The following is a 6,978-nucleotide window of genomic DNA, read 5'->3' on the forward strand; positions in this document are numbered from 1 at the left end:
TGGCTTTGTATCTTTATTACAATTTGCATTATCAGTAAAAAAAATCACACTTGGACAGGTCCACTAACACTCTTACATGTATGTTAAAGATAGGAAAAGCAGGTTCAGCATCATCTAAATCAAGGAATTGTATGCCAGTGTGGGGTGTATATGCCAGGAGGTAACCACCTAAGAAAATACAAACATAAATGACAGTCGCTAAAATTAAACAACTGAGAACTTTTAGAGAATTCCATCAGTCACAAAAAGACCAACAACCAGATCTTTTTCAGTTTAACAAATTGATGTCAGTTTTTCATGCATCTGTCTTGAACATTATTGATCATGAATTTTGCCATAACGTTGTCACATTCACTGTGGATCCTCGGGGTGATAGCATACACTCATCCTAAAACACAGGAAAAACTGACGTCAATTTGTTTTTTTTAAAATAACAAATTCATTGCCAAATTGTATGCTCTCGCTCATTGACACACTTCTTAAATTATAAATTTATGTGCCTACAGGTCCGCTTTTTGACGACAAAAATTAGCTAATGAGTGCACAACAATTTCTACAGTTATCGTAAAAAGTATGATTTTTGTTAGTAAAGATTATTTTGTTAGCAAGGGTTTTAGAGGAAAAGTCCAGTGTAAAAAATGTTATCTCAACAGAAAAAATAATTTAGTTTAATGAGAGGAATTCAGAAGAACACTGATTAAGAAGAGAAATAGAGTGCTTCTCTTGTTTGTATTTCTCTTGTGGGTATTTGCTCATTTACCAGCTATGAAAAACAAGATGTAATGTATAATTTTTACCTCTGCTGTAAATTCTTCAAACCAGTTTGTTTTCACTTTCAGAGTGGTTCCACACCACCCACCCCCTCAGTCCATATTCCTACCCTACAACAGTACAGCCAGGATCCCATATCAACCCTCCAACATAACTTACCATAATACTCCCATAGTACAATACAATCTTTTTTTTTATTTTGTACAGACAGTCCTAGATTCAAACATCAGATCTCTGACCTTTTGGTCCACCTCATCTCCACTAGGCCATTAGAGCAATCATAGCAAATTTATTTATATTAATTTTGTTGGTCTAATTTATTATTGCTCTCAGATTCCCCCTTCCCATTTGATTAAATTAAATTGGTTTAAAAAAATAAACTGGTGTAAACAAATTAAAGCAGAGGTAGAAATTGAGCCATGAAATTACTGTAATTTTGGTAAAATAACTATACTATTAATATCCATATGTTCTATTGTAAAGACAGTGTAACTACTTAAATTGAACTTCATTGTCAGAGACAAAAACCTAAAAACATCTAAACACAGGTCAGTGAGGACATTACCAGTTTTGCTTTCGCCAACAACTACTCTGCCTCAAAAATATAGTAGATAATGACAACAGCAATAACAAAACTAACCTCTGTCAATTCAATAACCACACCAAATTCCCCTCCAAAATTCTCTTCAATGCCTTACAGTAAAATTTTGCCAACAGCATAAATACAACTCAATGCTTTAACGTGCTTCTCTCATTAAACTTTTACCCCTTGAGTCAGAATTTGTAAGTGTATCACATAGAATTCCACAAAAGATTAAAAATGCTGTTAACCTTTTGCAAATATCTGCATCAGTTCTAAAGATATTTAAATTTAAAAAATGTGTAAAATATGCAAATGAGGTTACGGATGATGTAATACACTCAATCCAATATTACATCAAGATGGTAGGCTTATAGTTCTACTGGAAGCACACCTATGGCTATTAAAATTATATACAGCCAGTATTTTCCCATGGCAACTCACTCTTTTCCAGTCCCCTCTAACCTGAGGCCACAACTTCGACCTTACATATTAATATGCTTGCTGGATCATCATGCAGATGAGACACCATTGGCAAATATCAAAATAGAAAGTCAAAGGTGGCCAGAAAAGCTCATATCAGAGAAGGTTGAAACCTAGTATGTTGCCATGGTAACAAAACTGTTAAGCTCATATTATGGAGGACATCTGCAAATTTCATCATATAATATGATCCTCTCAAACACCTACTCATAAAGAAAAGATTTTGGAAGTATAGTTTGCATAATCAGTTAGACAACACACAACTTGGGCCCAGAGCTGACAAGAGATATTCCATTTTCTATCCAACCCATCCCCGTCCAAGTCACACTCACAAAATAAGTCAAAATTTACCACCTAACAGAAAAGATAAAAGTGCAGAAATAACAGTTTCGTAGCCCTTTCTAAAGCTCTTGTTAACAGAGGAAGAGAGAGTGTGGAAATAAAATAGAATGGCCCTTAGGGCCCATTTATATGGTCCTGGGTACCCTTCTCTTGAGTTACCCTGGCCAAGCTAACTTTTCACTTATTTCTTTGAAAAATTCAATCAGCCATTTACATTAATTAGGATCAAGTTAAACCATCTCGCCTGCAAGACAACAGGGGTGGGTGAGTTCTCTTGCCTTGGCTCGTGTCATGCCTTGGTACCCTGGCAGGTGTCGGAAATGTCTTGTTAGCATGTTGCGTGACAAATAGGGCGTGGAGATTTCACACTGATGTAAACTGAGCCAGTAGATAAGAATTAACAATTACCGGAAATTCCTGTGTGACCAAACTAAGATAGCTAATACAAGGATAGGATCGAGTAGAATTACGGACAGTTCAAGAATTGTACTTGATGTGATTAAATGGTGACTGTGTGATTAAAACACTTCTAAGACATCTTGTGACTTTTGGAGAGCACTAAAGTAGAGGGGACATTCTCCAAACAGGCAGGACAACTTTTCTTTATTTAAACACTATGGCTTGGCTTAAACCAGGGCAACCCTTGGCATGACGAGTGTCACGTGATGCCTAGATTTAAAATTTCAAGCAAAAATATCAATTTTCAAAGAAGAGAAAATTAACTCGCCAAAACACTGTAATTGAATGATTGAGGGAAACTCAAACAGAGGGATATATGCACATTTGATTATTCAATAATCAATAATTGAATAATCATGCAGGGTCAAATTCAGCCGAATGCATGGGGAAATTAATGGCAAACAATCACTTTAAGATCAAACCAAGCTAGAATTTTCAGCCCACCCACAATAGAGCAATCACAACTGACCTTTGTGAATTATTTGATGCATGCATATGAGACAGCCATTTTTCATTTTTTTCTTTGAGATGGAAGGTAGATGCCATTTAAACATTGATCAAATAATGAGCAAAGGTCCTGTTGCTATAGAGCTACATTGTTAATCCCCATCAGATTAACAGAGGATGAGGTGTTGTAAACAGATCTTTGGAAAAACTAAAAAAAACTGTGTAGACAACCACCACTGGCCTGTGTTCGCACAGAATCTCTTATTGAGTTAATTTGATGTAGAACATGACTTCAAAATCTCAAAATAGTTGAATTAACTAATTATGAAGTCCTACAAGTATGAGAATTTCAGATTGTATGATTGCACCCAAGTATGAAGTTTGATAGAGAAACAATGGTAAATCATATAATTCTACTTAACAATATTATTGGATTGCAAGCTCAAGATTCCCATCAGGTGATAATAAGGTTGATACAGCCTCAAACTATCACCTCAAAGAATTCTTCACCTCATAGTCCAATTATTGTTAAATAGAAAGAGAGAAGATGTTCTCTATTTTATTATTAATAGACAATAGTATACAGGTTAAAGCTTATTACAAGATAAAATTTGAATTCAGTCCAGCATTTATTTATGAACCACTTTACAGTACCCGGGAGTGGGGGGAGTACTCCCAGAAAAATTTGGTGGGGGTGTGCGGCCTGCTCTCCAAAACCCTTACTCTATTGATCACCAAAATCTGTGATTTTCTCTAGCCTATTTATGACCAGACCAAAAATTTGACAACCTATTTGCAACCATTGCCACTGACACAGTTGCCCTAAACATATTTTTTGAAGGCCTTTTGTTTATGGTCGTGTCAATAATGATGAAAAGGTAGCTTCTTCCAAACAACATTACCCAATTCAAGACTAGAGTACAAAACCCATACCCTATTTAAGACCAAAGTGGCCAAAATCGATACCCTATTTATGACCAAAATGGCTGAAAAACCATACCCTTTGGGGCCACACATACCTATATTGTGCATATAAGGGAGTACCTCCACCCCCCTCCGGGTCACAGTAGAAGTGGGTACCTGTCCAAAAGCAGGGGTAAAGTTAAGAGGTAAGGATATATCATACTATTCCATTGGGAGCTAACCCTAAACAGGCCAATTCCCTCTTTTTGAACTGCCCAAAGAAGTTGATCCCCAGGTCGGCATTGCAGTTCAGACAATACAGAGGAATATACAATTAACCACTGGATGACTGAAGGAAAGTCTCATCTGGACTGCTTCACCCCTTTGTTGATCTTTTCGGGGAAATCTGATATCCCCAAAGCACGCATTTACAATGAACTCTAGCTCTCAACATAGATTATTTCTTACAGAGAAAGAAAAGTATTCAACAAGAGATACGGAAATAGGATACTAACCTTGAGTGTACGATTTTCCACCACACTCACGTGGATACAGAGCTTCAACTGTGTTCACTTTTAGAAAAAAACGGCTTCTGTTAAACATGTTCCCGTTGAACACAGTGTAAACTGTGACCAGCAATACTTCATCCAGGTTGTTTTCAACATTATAGGCTATTGCACTTAGTGTTATCACCGAATCACGAACAATAAGAACCAAAAGTTGGAACAACACAAGTTTTGCAAATGTTTAAAATCGGCCATTCGATGACAGAAGGCTCTCCGTTATTTTCCTTCAAAACGATACTAAACTGTTCTCTTTGGCCGAACGTTTTGCTTGAAAAGTCGAAGAAATGTGCCTGCAACATCTTTCTATCCTCAGTAAGAAAGGACACGAACCTGATGGTTTGCAAATAGAGGAAAATCTTCCCCAATCGAAACGCAATTTTTTCGCGTTGTGAAAGGAGCTGCGCGGCACAATTTAAACCGGATGTGACGTCACTTTTTGGTGGATGATCCAGATACGCAAGTTTCAGGAGTCTTGTGCCCCGCCCCTGGCTTTGACAAAATCATTCTCAAAGATGCTGAAAATTATGGATCACGAATGCCTAATTTAAGTCAAGATATAGAAATGCTAAGCATTCATTGTGATTTGGTTAATATCAGCCTTGTTGATGGTGTAGATACAGATATAATATACAGTTTCAGTACACCTGTCTTGAAACCGTCATATAGTTTCACTGTGGAACCACGAAGAGTTACATTTAATCCCGTAAATAAGAACACCATTTCAAGCATAAGAATATATCTAACTGATGGTAAAAGAAGACAAATAAACCTTAACGGTGCAGATACAGCTTTCAGTTTGTTATTGAAAAGAATTATGCAATTTATTTATATGACACCATATGAATTCAAAAGGTTTTACCATCCTAAAATGGGTAAATTTGTGCATAAACACAAAGGATCAGGTGTAATTGTTGACAATATATTCAACCCGATAAGGACTATGGCATCATCTGTTGCCAAACCAATCATGAAAAAAGCAGTAAAACATGCTGGTGATAAAATTGGTCGTAAAGCAGCGGAAAAAACTGGTGATCTGATAATGAAGCGACTTAGGGGTGTGAAACAAAAAGCAACACTTCCAGAAAGTACTGATATGATATTAAATCGTTTAATATCAGGACAAGGCATAAGAAAAAGAAACTAAATTTTTATCTAAACTAATAATATAATGGCTTTTAGATCAAGTGAAATGTTACAACGAAATGAGTCGGTAAGATACCAACTTGATGACGCAATAAGAGCGCCGGCAGGTGGTCAACACCAAGATAAAAATGATTACAAACTCACAATCAATGACAGATCAGCGTTTTACGATTGGTATAATGCGTATTTTGAAATTCAATTTCAATTACAAAAACTCGCTGATGGAACAGCTTATGGAGCAGATCGAGTTACAGTAATCAATGGCTCACATATTTTCATAAATCATCTGATGATTAAATCTGCTGGTAAAATTGTTTATGATACAGATAATCTTCACAAGGTTACTTTTCTCAAAAATCTGTTAGAATATTCTGATGACTTCAGCAGATCAGTTGCTAAAAACAGTCTTTGGTATTTGGATACTAACCATCTGATTGCTAATGCTAATCAAAACGCAGGATTTGAAGCAAGGCGAACTTTAACAACGGGAAATGCCGATGTAAATGTTATTATACCGCTGAACAGATACAGGTTCTTCGAAGAATTAGAAGATAAGATGCTTATACGAATGCAATTACAATTCAGTTTAACATTACAGAATGATGATGAGCTCATTCAAAAATTAGCTGACGTAGATGATGGTAGAGTCGTCCTTAATAGATTTCTCTTATGGGTACCAAAATTGATTCCAAAAGACAGTCTGTGTGATAATTTTGTCAGTTCATTTCTGAAAGAAACCAATTGGTCTTATCTTAGGTCTATGTATCATATGTCAGCTCCAGCACAAGCTAGCGGTTTTTATCAGATATCAGCAAGTGTGGATAATGTTAAACACATATTTGTATATCTCCAAAGAGCTAAAACAAATGTTGCGACAGCAAATCCTTACTTATTTGATACGTATAAACTGAATGCTGCTGATAACGCCAATTATTTAACTACGTGTAGATTAGAATACGGTAATGAAATATTTTGCCTTGAGACTGAATATGATACAGAGTCTAAAGTAAGAATTTTAATGATCTTATGTCTTATGCAACACGTAAAAATGATTTTAATTGTGGAACACAATTAAATCTCGCAAACTTCAATAGTCTTTATGGTTTGATATATTTTGATTTACCTCTCCAAACAGAAAAAGTTACAAGAGATCCCAAACAGTTAATTTTCAGGTACAAAATAAATGCCGCACCAGCAGCTGCATTCAATGTTGACGCAATTGTCTTTTATGACGAAATGGTTGTGATTGACAAAGTGGGTAATGAATTAGTTATTGTATACAAA

The 6,978-nt window shown here is 35.9% G+C and overlaps 1 long non-coding RNA gene and 1 pseudogene across 1 annotated transcript; one reads left to right on the forward strand and one right to left on the reverse strand.

Annotated features, from left to right (window-relative positions):
• Positions 1-4,944, reverse strand: LOC149108337 (uncharacterized). Its single transcript, XR_016209237.1, has 2 exons — positions 4,501-4,944; positions 1-168 (listed from the first exon to the last, which is right to left on the reverse strand). It is a non-coding gene; the product is annotated as an uncharacterized LOC149108337 (long non-coding RNA).
• Positions 4,945-5,719: 775 nt separating this feature from the next.
• The window catches only part of LOC149108338 (uncharacterized), a 1,460-nt pseudogene continuing 201 nt past the window's right edge, over positions 5,720-6,978 (forward strand).

This window comes from Orbicella faveolata, unplaced genomic scaffold (genome assembly GCF_042242905.1).
Source record: "Orbicella faveolata isolate gen_17 unplaced genomic scaffold, um_ofav_v1 contig_26, whole genome shotgun sequence".
Lineage (NCBI taxonomy): Eukaryota > Metazoa > Cnidaria > Anthozoa > Scleractinia > Merulinidae > Orbicella > Orbicella faveolata.